Raw genomic sequence first — 12,620 nt, forward strand, 5'->3', positions numbered from 1 at the left:
TCATGCCCTGAGCCCAAGTCGGAAGCTTAACCAACTGACCCACCCAGGACCCCTAAAAATATATTTTTAAATAAATACATAAAAGCTTTACAAAACAAAATAAAACCACAGCGTGATACCACTTCACACCACCAGGTGGCTTTAATCAAAAAGATAAGCGTTGCCAAGGATGTGGAGAAATTGGGACACTCATACAGCGCCTGCAGAAATGTAAAATGGCGCAGCCACTTTGGAAAACAGTCTGGCAGTTTCTCAAAAGGTTGAACATAGAATTACCGAGTGACCCAGCAATTCCACCCCTAAGTAATGAGATAGAAAGAGAAAGGAAGACATGTTCACACACAGACTTATACACAAATGTTCATAACAGCATTATTCATAATAGGCAGAGTGTGGAAACAAACAAATGTCTCTCCACTGGTGAACGGACACATCCATGTGGTGTGTCTGTCCTTACGGCGAAACATTATTTAGCAGTCAAGAGGAATGAAGTACTGATTCAGTTATAACATGAATGAACTCGAAACTTTATGCTGTGTGAAGAAAGCCAGACAGAAAAGGCCACACATTACGTGATTCCATTTTTTTTTTTCATGGCACGCCCAGAATAGGCAAATCTACGGAGACAGAAAGCAGATCAGCGGTTGTCTAGGGTTGGGGGGTGGCAAGGAGGAAATGAAGAATGACTGCTGATGGATGTGGGGTTTCTTTTTGATCGACAAAAATGCTCCAAAATTGATGGTGGCGATGTTTATACAACTCTGCCAGCACACTAAAAACCCGTGAATTGTGCACTTGGAACGAGGTGTCTGTGTGTGAATTACATCTCCATAAAGCTGTTATAAAGACCATTTGGAGGGTGACTGGCATGTGATCTTCATGGCGTAAGCGTTAGCTCTGATGATGATGGGGGCAGTGGGGTGGTGGTGGTTGCCCGTGACTGTTCGAAACACGCAGCGTGCCTTACTGCGAAGCATTCTGTTGTATAGGATCTCCTCTATCGAAGATCTAGGTCACTAGTGGATTATGAAAATGCTAACAAAGCACTGGACAAAGCAAGAGCGAAAAATAAAGATGTTCTTCAGGCTGAGACATCCCAACAATTATGTTGTCAGAAATTTGAAAAAATATCTGAATCTGCAAAACAAGGTACTGTTATATTAACCTTTAATTATACGGTATACCTTCAACTATTATGTGAATTAAATAGTTAATCCTAATTTCTTTCGTCCACAGAACTTATAGATTTTAAGACGAGAAGAGTTGCCGCATTCAGAAAAAATTTAGTGGAACTGGCAGAGTTAGAACTGAAGCATGCAAAGGTTAGTGTCATAGTCAAGGTTTAATATTTTACGTGACTTATAATTTAGAAATGAGTAGTCTTGGGGCACCTGGGTCCTCACGATTGGTGAGTTTCAAGTCCCACGTTAGGCTGTGCGGCCCCCCTTCAGATCCTCTGTCCCCGGTCTGTGCCCTTCCCCCCCCCCAAAAGTAAAAAATAAACATTAAAAAGAAAAGGGAGGGAAGGAGGGAGGGAGAGAGAGAGAGAGAGAGAGAGAGAAAGATAGAAAGAAAGAGAGAGAGAAAGGAAGAAAAGAAAGAAACAAATGAATGAATGAATGAATGAATTAATTACGGGGTGCCTGGCCGGCTCATTCGGTGGAGCATGTGACCCTTGATCGCCTGGATGTGAGTTTGAGCCCCACGTTGGGTGTTGGGTGTAGAGATTACTTAAAAAAAAAAGAAAGAGAGGAAGGCAGGGAGGAAGGAAGGAGTCAGTTATGGAATTGATAATAATCCTTTAATGACAGTTTCTTTCTGGAGGGATATTGGAAGAACCATTCCTGGATTAGAATGAATTGTAATTGGAATGCTAATTTTTGAAGATCATTTTAGTACTTCAAAATAATTTAATGTTAGTAAATAAATATCCTTCGCCCAGCGTTTTTTATAGTGTTTGTTTCCTCCAGATTCAGCCCTTTCTCGTAGTTAAGATAAAGCTTGGCCCAAGCCTTCTAATAAGGTGAGAACTAGAGAATCTTAGAATTGCGAGCGAACTTAAAAAGATCATCTAATTCAAGCAAGAATAATACGTACAATTTCTCTAAGCGGTCAGCTCTGCAAGACCCTAGTACCTAATATGGAAACCAGTATCATTTGTGACTGCTTAAAAAAGATAAATCTATCTTTAATAAAAACTTCTTTAAAAATTTAATATTTGCTGGCTTCAATCAGAAGGACTGAAAGTAAAAATATATTCAAAATTCCCCAAATTAGAAGTATTAAAGAAATTTGAATAAACTTGTTAGTGTTTTTGTGTTTTTTTTTTTTAAATATATTTATAGTATTTACGCTTTGAAAGTCATTAAAAAGCTTGAAACTCTACTAAGACGTTCGGGACACTCCATAACGCACAGAAATCTGCTTCTGTGTCACTTTGACAAATTGGTCAGAGTTTTGTCACGTGAAATAAGAAAGATAAATTTGACGGATGCCTGGGTGGCTCTGTCGTTTGAGGGTCCGACTCTTGGTTTCGGTCAGGTCATGGTCTCACAGTTTGTCAGCTGGAGGAGCCCTGCGTCCAACTCTGCGTGGAGTCTGCTTGGGGTTCTCTCTCTCCCTGCCCCTCCCCGCTCGTGCGCTCGCTCGCTCGCGCGCTCTCTCTCTCTCTCAAACTCTCAAAATAAACGGGTTGGCTTTAAAAAAAGAAAGAAAAATGAATTTAATTTCTCCCACAGAAACATTTGGATATATTACCTCAAATATTTGAATATATTCTCTCCTACAAGCTAGACATCTTTGAGCTAAATATATTTTATCCCATACATTTCAATAAGCTTTTTATATTATTACACTAGGTCATTGCTGTTTTCAAATATTGCGTGCAGGGGCCCCTTGGTGGCTCAGTTGGGTAGGCCTCTGTCTTTGGCTCAGGTCACGATCTCACGATCTCACGATCTCACAGTTGGTGAGTTCGAGTCCGACGTCGGGCTCTGTGCTGACAGCTCAGAGCCTGGAATTGCTTCGGATTCTGTGTCTCCCTCTTTTCTCTCTCTGCCCCTCCCCTGCTCATGCTCTGTCTCTCTCCGTCTCTATGTCTGTCTCTCTCTTTCTCAAAAAAAATAAATAAGTAAATAAACATTAAAATTTTTTTTTCAATATTGCACCCAGAAATGGAAACACCTTTCCACACGTGGACTTTTTATTGTACACGTTTCTCCTTACGGCAGTTTTAGAGGCATAAGGGTTTTTTGTGTTTTTTCTTTTTTTTTTTTCTTTTTCTTTTTGCTTTTCGTATAAGGGTTTGTTTTTTTTTGTTTTTTGGTTCTTTTGTGTTTTGTTTTGTTTTGTTTTGTTTAGCGCCATCTTACACCAGCTTGATTTGGCTTATAATCACACATCTTCTCCTCATTCTCCTCCTCCTTGGTCTGTTTTCGAGCCTCCAACCTATAGTTGTGTGTTTAATTCTTTGTAGGAATAGTTTTCATTTTTGTGGTAAAAAACACATAAATGTACCATCTTACCCACTTTTAAAGTGTACGGTTCAGCCTTGTTAAGTATATTCACATTGTCGTGCAACAGGTCTCTAGAACTTTTTCATGTACTGAGCATTTAATTTTTAAAATGAAGTTGCAGGCCACAGTTATGTCTGTCAAATTGTAGCTTGCTAGTTGTAGCCCAGCGTGGGATCTTTTGGAAACTTCGATTTGATCATATAGTAGTTGACTAGGAGAGTGGTGATTACTCCCAAGTGATGGACATTTGTAGTTTGTATGAACTTCCCTTTTATGTCGTCATCTAAGTTTTACTTTAAAAGATTGATCGAGGGGCGCCTGGGTGGCGCAGTCGGTTAAGCGTCCGACTTCAGCCAGGTCACGATCTCGCGGTCTGGGAGTTCGAGCCCCACGTCAGGCTCTGGGCTGATGGCTCGGAGCCTGGAGCCTGTTTCCAATTCTGTGTCTCCCTCTCTCTCTGCCCCTCTCCCGTTCATGCTCTGTCTCTCTCTGTCCCAAAAATAAATAAACGTTGAAAAAATTAAAAAAAAAAATAAAATAAAATAAAAAAATAAATAAAAGATTGATCGGGACCAAAGGAGTCAACATTGGTTCATCTAACCGGATAAGTGCACGGTACCCAAAAAGGCTGAATTTGTAGTTCCCTTCCTTTCTTTCTATACTAATTGATATTAAGTTATTAATGAGTATTCTTTGGTGATGGCTATTTGGGTAGCTAGGAATTCACCTATTTATACTATCATCAACCGTTTCCATTTTATCTGTGATGGATACAAGATGTATCCAATTCGTCATTACAATGAAGCTATATGTTACAGATTTCCTGGTCCAATCACCCTCTCAAAAGAAAATATTTCGATAAGGTTGGCACGATTTATTGTTACTGCACCCGTGTTGGTTTCTAACGTTCACTATGTTTGTTCTTTGTAAGGAGGTTATAAAATCTCTTCAGGATTTTGTTAATAGGTTTAAGGAAGGATTAGCAGATTACAGCCTGTCTGTTTTTGTGTAGCCTGTGGGCCAAGAATGGCGTTGGTTTTTTGAGAGGGAGAGAGAGATAGAGCACCAGCAGGGAAGGGGCAGAGAGAGAGAGGGAGAAAGAGAGGGAGAGAGAGAGACAGAGAGAGAGGGAGAGAGAGAGAGAGAGAGAGAGAGAGAGAGAGAGAGAGAGAGAAACACCAAGCAGGCTCCTCACTGTCAGCGTGAAGCCCGATGCAGGGCTTGAACTCCCTAACCGCCAGACCATGACCTGAGCCGAAACCCAAGAGTCAGACACCTACCCGAAAGAGCCACCCAGGTGTCCCGGAGAGAGAGTATGTTAAGCAGGCTCCACGCCCAGTGCAGAATCCCAGGCGGGGCTGATCTCACGACCAACCGTGAGATCATGACCTGAGCCGAAATCGAGAGTCGGACGACGCTTGACCGACTGAGCCACCCAGGTGCCCCTCAGTGGTTCTTTAAAAAAAGGCGAAAGAATAGTATTTCATGACACGTGATAATTACGTGAAATTTAGATTTCATCTGTAAGTGAAGTTTTCCTGGAATACAGCCAAGCTCGTTCCTTTGTGCTCCGTCTGTGGTTGCTTTCATACTACTACAGCAAAACAGAGACCACGTGTCTCTCAAAGTCTAAAACGTTTACTACGTGTTTAAGCCCCTTACAGAAAGTTTGCTGACCCTTACTATATAGATGGTTGTCAGCCTCTGGTTTCCAGATTTCTGTGCTTTTCAGGTCCTTTCTGAAATGTGTTCTCTGATGGGTCTTCTACTCCAGTGGCTCTCTCAACTAGAGGCAGTTTTGCCTCCCGGGAGACATTTAGCAATTTCTGGAGACATGTCTGGTAGTCACAACAGAGGATGGGTGGGTTTACGACCGGTATGTAGGGCGCAGAGGGCAGGAATGCTGCTAAACTTTTGACAGGGCACAGGAGAGCCCCCATTAGAAAGGATTCGACAGCCCCAAATACCTCAAGTCTGCCGAGACTGAGGGACACTGAGACTGGATGGCTCAGTCGGTGGAGCGTGCAACTCGTGTTCTCAGGGTTGTAGGTCCGAGCCCCACGTCGGGTGTAGAGATGACTTTAAAAATAAAATCGTTCAGGGGCGCCTGGGTGGCTCAGTCAGTCAAGCATCCGCCTCTTGACCTACGTAAGAAAATGATAATAAATTTTAAAAATAATGATAAAATAAAATCTTTTTTTAAATGGGGGGTAGGGTGGGTGGTGCCTGGCTGGCTCGGTCGGAAGAGCGTGTGACTCTCGATCTCGGAGTCGCCAGTTCAAGCCCCACGTTGGGTGTAGAGAGATTACTTTAATAAAACTTGGGGCGCCTGGGTGGCTCAGTCAGTGAAGCGTCTGACTCTTGGTTTCCGCTCATGTCATGATCTCACGGATTTGTGAGTTCGAGCCCCGTGTCCAGCTCTGCACTGATAACCGTGGAGCGTGCTTGGGATTCTCTCCTCTCTCTCTCTCTCTCTCTCTCTCTCTCTCTGTCTCTCTCTCAAAAACAAAATAAAATAAACATTTTTTTTTAATTTTTTTTCAACGTTTATTTATTTTTGGGACAGAGAGAGACAGAGCATGAACGGGGGAGGGGCAGAGAGAGAGGGAGACACAGAATCGGAAACAGGCTCCAGGCTCTGGGCCATCAGCCCAGAGCCTGACGCGGGGCTCGAACTCACGGACCGCGAGATCGTGACCTGGCTGAAGTCGGACGCTTAACCGACTGCGCCACCCAGGCGCCCCAATAAACATTTAAAAAAATAATAAATAAAGCTTAAAAAAAAAAAAAAAACCCGCCGAGGTTGAGAAACCCTGCCCTCTCGTCTGAGGTTTCTTGATGATTTTGCAAATCTGAACAAAGTCCCATTTTGGTCCCAGAATCCATATAAGTTATTCCAAAGAGATTAGACATTGGTTAAATTTACATCCAGATGGTTTAAAACTACTTTGGATTTCACTCATTATAACCGGGATATGTCTTGCCATGTATTGGAACCTGGTTATAACAGAAAATTAGGTCATTTGGTCACTTTTGTGTCCTTGAAGATAGTCTCAGATATTTTATTAATGAAGCATAGAATGTATGATAAAGGCAGTGAAAAAAAAAAAAAGGTGATGCTACTGCTGCCTATGAGGGCGTGGAGTCCTCGTGCCTGGTGGGTAAGTGTGGACCAGGGCACACCCTTCTGGAGGGCGTTGGCAGTGTGTCAAGTGCAGGATGTGTATCCTTGGACTTCGTCCCACTGGAGGGATATACCTTTAAGAAGATCATGTCAGAAATACAGACAGGCTCAGAATCCATCGTTCTACTGGCACAACATGGACAGTTAACTGGGGCACTTGAAATTCTTAAATGTTTATGTTCACCCAATTTCAGGCGCTCGGTAAAGTTGCAAGAAAAGTACAAAGAATCCCTGGATAGTTGTCACTAGAGTCCTCAAATGTGCATATTGTCATGTTCGCTCTGTCCTCCCCTCCCCCTCTTCCTCCCTCCCTCTTTACTTTTCCTCTTTACACAGTACACACACACCCCACACCCCTACCCTTATACATACCTGTTTTTGTCTTAAACCGTTTAGGTTGCAGCTAGGTAGTCTCTTGGCTCTTAAACACTTCAGTGTCGATTTCCTAACACCAAATAATTCTCTTGAATACTTGGAGCAATTACAAAGATCAGGAAATTACTATGGATACAGTACTATTATCTAATCCACAGACTTTTATGCCACCAGTTGTCTAACAATGAATAATGTCTTTAGTGACAAAAGGATACTCAAGATAATACATGACATTCGGCGCACAGGTCTTTTTATTTATTTTTTAAGTTTATGTATTTATTTTGAGAGAGCGAGCGAGAGAGAGCGCGAGCGCACACGTGGGAGAAGGGGAGAGGCAGAGCGAGCAAGCGAGAGAGAGAGAGAGAGAGAGAGAGAGAGAGAGAGAGAGAGAATCCCAAGGCAGGCTCTGGCGCTGTCAGTGCAGAGCCCGCCCGGGGCGCAGGGTGGGGTGGGGGAGGGCTCCAACTCACGAAACCGAGACCGTGAGATTGTGACCTGAGCAGAAACCGAGAGTCGGACACTTAACCGAGAGAGCCACCCAGGCGTGACTTTTCGTTTTTCTTGGGATGAGCTCTACACCCGCTGTAGGGCTTGAATTCACGACCCCCAGGATCGAGAGAGTCGAGAGTCGCGCGCTCTACCAACTGGGCCAGCCAGGTGCCCTCCCCGCCCCGCACCCCCCGCACGTGTCGTTTTAGACTTCCTGAACCCGGAAAGTTCCTGAGTCTTTGTATTTCATAACATTGGACACTGAAACGCACGGGTCTATAAAATGTCCCTCGCTTTGGGTTCGTCTAGTTATTGAGTTTAGATTCCCCACCTGTGGCGGGAATCGCCCAGAAGTGGTGCTCGGACCTTCTCGTTGTTGCATCCTTTCAGGAGGTACATGCTGTTGATGAGTTGCCTCGCTGGCAATGTCTGACTTTGATCATTTGGTTCAAGTGATGATGTCTGCAGGTTCCTCAGTGGCCAAGTTACTATTTTACACTTTGAAATGAAGAAGTATTCTGCGGGGAGATACTTGGGACTGTGTAAATACCCCATCGCTTACCCAGCACTGTCCCACGGAATTTTGTGTGATGATGGAAGTATCCTGTCATCAGCACTGTCTGGCACGGTAGCCACTAAGTAGCCACACGTGGCCGTCAAACGCCTACACTTGAAATGTGGCTGGTGCAACTGAGAAACTGAGTTTTTATTTCACTTTAATTAACAGAAATTTAAATTTTCCATCGCCGCACGTAGCTAATGGCTACGGTATTGGCATTTCAGCCTTATGCTCAAAGCCACCGTTCATGACTTTTGCCTCCGTCGATTATCGTGGTGGCTGCCAGACGGTCACTTTTCTAATCCCATCGTTTTAGTTGGCTTTCTACTTACTGGAAGGAAGAGGTTTTCCTTTACCCCACGTATTTATCGGCGTAATGCATATATGCTTACATTTGTCCGGACACGTGTCTAAATTTGGATGCCAGCGCCCATGTTTTACAAATGGGTACGTAGGCCTGTCTGAATGTTACAGAATGCCGTTGTACGGGAACTTACGGCTATGTGTATAAAAACTGGTATCACTCACTACTTTAGTCCTGAAAGTGTACGTTATAATTTAATATGCCTCTACCCTAATACACAGATTTTAACGGCTAGAGGAAAGGGATAAGAACCGGTCTTGCAAAACGTCCGGTAGTTTGACTTGGACTCACAGGGCATGTTTCATCCCTCATTAGAACCATGCCGAGTGATTCAACACCATAATACTGATCTAGACGGAAATGCCCTGAAGAAATCTGGTGTGTGGAAAACCTTGTGCGTGAAACAAAGGATACGGTTTTATGTCTTTAAACCCGTGTACGTGTGTGGATAGTGAGTAGCTGTTTCCGGAGTTCTGTTGTCTTAATAAAGGTGGCGTTAGTTACGGGATTCCCAGCGCTGTTATATTTTCACTGCAACTCTTCCAGGCTGTCTGCACTTCATGATTTATTTTCCCTTCCTTTTTAGGGTAACCTACAGTTGCTGCAGAACTGCTTGGCAGTGTTAAATGGAGACACATAAGCCACACTCCGCCTTTGGTTAAAAAGGGCTGCCTTCCTTCAGATTTTATTTTTGTTTTCTTAATGAGATTAGGCATTTACTGCTCACTGGAAACAAAAGAAACAGCTGACCAAGCGCATCTACTCTCCTTTTTTTCTGAGAAGCGATGGAGCGGTGCCGTCCACGGGTTTTGCGGGTCCGTCCGTCTGTGTGGTGGAACGCTGCCCTCCTGCAGCTCCCCGTGTGCTCCCTGGGACGGTTGTCCATCACCGTGCGCTCCTCCTCTTCCGAAGCCCAGCGTTCAGTCCTTTTTTAAGTAGCCTCTGTAACTGTCTTTATTTTCTGAATAGCGTTCCTTATGGCTGCCAATCTTATTTCCCTTTAAGTAATCTCTGATGTTTAACCCTTTCAAAGATGCATTGTTCAGACAAGATAAAGGTTGCCATTACCTTTTGTTTTCTTTTGGTGTTTTTGTTATGTTTTGTTTTGTTTTGTTTTGTTTTGTTTAAAAACATTGTATGCCACCTTAGTTCATCCATGTATCCTGGTAAAAGCATCTTAATCAGACTTATTTTTAATTAATGAACATTTCTTAGAAGTTTTGGGACAGACTTTATGTAATCTTTATAAGTATGATTTCTGATGAAAAGCGACTGCATTAGTATGTTTGCCTTAAACTTGTAGACTAAACCGACTATTGTCAAATAAACCGTGGTAACAGTGATAGTTTTTAACTCTGTGGTCATTGTATCACTCTAAAATTTGGAGTAGCTATAATCAATCTACTCCTTCGTTATGCTTTACAGTGCAGGTCTTCTCTCTTTTTTCTCTGAAAATGGCATGTTGAACCAGGTTCACCAGTCCCCTTACGAAAGAATGAACTGCTTCTCTGTGTGCTCTCAGCCTTTCCTAGAAGATGGAATTGGGCAGAGGCAGGTTCGAAACAGCTGTTTCTAAAATACAGGAGGCAGACAGAATGGTCCGTCTGTGATGGTTTCCTGAATTCCATCCCTAGCCGGGCCAGTTAACCCTGCGACACGCCATCGAGCCACTTGATAGTTCTACTAGTGTACGGATTGGTATGGAGAGAGAAAGAGTGCTGTAAGGAACAGCCCTCGTGGGGGGGTGGGGGGGGTGGGGGGGGGGGAATTGGAATATTTGGAATGGAAGGCTCCAAAAAGGATACTAGTTACAGTTACAATACAAATATGATTGGCCTTTTTAATGTGAATTATCGCCACGTCATTTCTAATTTAAAATTCGATTGTGTGGTTTGGTTTTTTTCACTGTCTAACTTTTCTTCCAGTTGGAAACCACAGGTATTTGGGTTGGTCACCTTGTAGGTGGGTTCCTCGTTTACATTTTCCCCACCCCTGGTCTAGGTCTTCTGAGTAGTCACCATGATCCCAGCCTTGCTCTCCAGCATGTTCTCTTGCCTTACTGGTGTGCTGGTTCACGTCTCTCTCTTTCACTGGCGTGGTTCCCTGGTTATTCCCTGATGTCGTTTGTACTCCCCCCCCCCCCGGTTGCCTGAGAAATCTGTGTGTTTGGTCCTCCTGTCTGTCCCCTTCACTGGTGAGAAGACGCCCACTCGATGCTCACCAGTGGATGAACGGGACAGAGAGCCCTGGCTTCGGGACTCGGGTGCAGTCCCTTCGCCGGCTGCCCTTGTGGCCTAGGCAGGTTTGGTTCGCTTGACCTCTGTCTGCCTCAGTTTCTCTACTACAAAGGACATACTGACCTACCTACCTCACAGGGGTGTTGTGAGGATTAATAAACATTGGTACAGTGCTTTGAAAACGTGAAGGTGCTGTGTAAATGCTAAGAAACAGCAAGTACGGGGCAAAAGGCAGTAATACAGTGTCGCACCTATCCATCCGCTAATCTGCTTGTTTGTACCAAGGGGGCCTTATTCCGGGCAAGGGTAGGAGAGTGGTAGGTACATCCCTTGGTCCCTGGTTTACATGTTTACGGTGTCTGTTGGGGTGGGGGTAGAGTGGAAGCAAGTTACATATTAGTGTGGGGCAGGGTGCTTAACAAAAACACACATAAATGAGTTGACCGCACTATCCAAGGAAGGACCTTGTCACAAAACACACAAAGAAGGTAGGTTACTCCCTCTTTTCTTTTTTCTAACGTTTTTTTTTTTTTTTTTTTTTTTTGAGACAGAGCATGAACGGGGGAGGGGCAGAGAGAGAGGGAGACACAGAATCGGAAACAGGCTCCAGGCTCCGAGCCATCAGCCCAGAGCCTGACGCGGGGCTCGAACTCACGGACCGCGAGATCGTGACCTGGCTGAAGTCGGACGCTTAACCGACTGCGCCACCCAGGCGCCCCTGTAGGTTACTCCCTCAAGGGCATACTTTAGGAAAGATGCTACTTTGTACCTCCAGAACAATGGAAGTATTCCGCAGCTCAGCTGCTGGTTCCCCGTAAAACCAAACCAAACCAAAAACTGGTTTCAATACTCTCGTGGTGTGGCATTTACGAAACATTTAGGGACCATCTTGTGCCTGGGGGACACAAAGGAGAAAGAGGAAGACGCCCAGTAACAGAGACAAAGCCCTGCACTGGGTAGTAGTACAGGGTTTCTCCCACAGAGTGTCTTTACTGCACGCTCTGAGAGGAAGAGAGCGACGCGAGCAGTAGGAATGAACGACCCAGGAGGAATGAAGGTGGCGGGGTTGGTGGCAGTGAAGGTGGAGGATGGTAAAGAAAGGAAATTGCAAAAGAAAGTGGGGGTCCCCGGGCCGCTAAGGCCCGTGAGGCTTAAAGACTGGGCGAGTTTCTCCTCTGCCCCTAGTTTGGGAAAGCCTACAACACAGATTCCGTGGTGAACTGCTACAGAAGTTGAGCTCAAACAGACCTTTTTGAAGTGAAGCACTACGCACAAGTTAGCAGAGCAGGGTGGTGGATTTCAAGGAGACACTGCTGTGGCGGGGGACGGGGGGGGGGGGGGGAGGACGAGGCGTCGCAGAACTTACAAAGAAAAGAAAACGACCACGAAGTGAAGGTGTACTTCTGCGCTGTCTCCTGGCTCCCCCGCAAACCCTCACGTGCCCGCCTATCACCACGTCTTCAGGCAACCGGAAAAATCTTCTCCGTGCTGCCGCAGTACGCGGGCTATAGTTGGCGAAAAACGAGGTAAAGATAAACCAAACAAAACCAAGCCAAGCAAAAGCCGAGAAGCGGGGTTCTACTTTCTTTCAGCCTTGTTTAGGCGGCCCCGGGACGCGTTAGTACGGAGAATAATGCAACAGCCCAGCGTGTCCGTACCAGGGGTGCGAGGCTGAAACACACGACGCCGCCGTGTGGCTAAGCTCAGCTTCTTCCATTCAGACCAGGAAAAGTCAGGGGAAAGCGCGAACGCAGTCCCCCACTACCACAAATTATGCAGTCGAGTTTCCCACATTTGGGGAAATCGCAGGGGTCAGCACATCCGGAGTGCAATGGATAAGCCTCGCCCTGGGAAAACCACCTTCGTGATCATGGTATCTCCCCTGCCAGGTAAGTAT

The 12,620-nt window shown here is 44.9% G+C and overlaps 1 long non-coding RNA gene and 1 other non-coding gene across 3 annotated transcripts; one reads left to right on the plus strand and one right to left on the minus strand.

The window, feature by feature from the left end:
* Window positions 1–337: 337 nt before the first annotated feature.
* On the plus strand, window positions 338–10,905 carry LOC115516358. Of its 2 annotated transcripts, XR_003969527.1 has the most exons (4): window positions 338–884; window positions 990–1,149; window positions 1,237–1,322; window positions 9,073–10,905. It is a non-coding gene; the product is annotated as an uncharacterized LOC115516358 (long non-coding RNA). The 2 variants fall into 2 exon arrangements; XR_003969526.1 differs by lacking the exon at window positions 338–884 and having other exon boundaries at window positions 928–1,149.
* Window positions 10,906–12,456: 1,551 nt separating this feature from the next.
* Window positions 12,457–12,620, minus strand: LOC115517379. Its single transcript, XR_003969832.1, has one exon. It is a non-coding gene; the product is annotated as a U1 spliceosomal RNA (small nuclear RNA).

Source organism: Lynx canadensis, chromosome B3 (genome assembly GCF_007474595.2).
Source record: "Lynx canadensis isolate LIC74 chromosome B3, mLynCan4.pri.v2, whole genome shotgun sequence".
NCBI lineage: Eukaryota > Metazoa > Chordata > Mammalia > Carnivora > Felidae > Lynx > Lynx canadensis.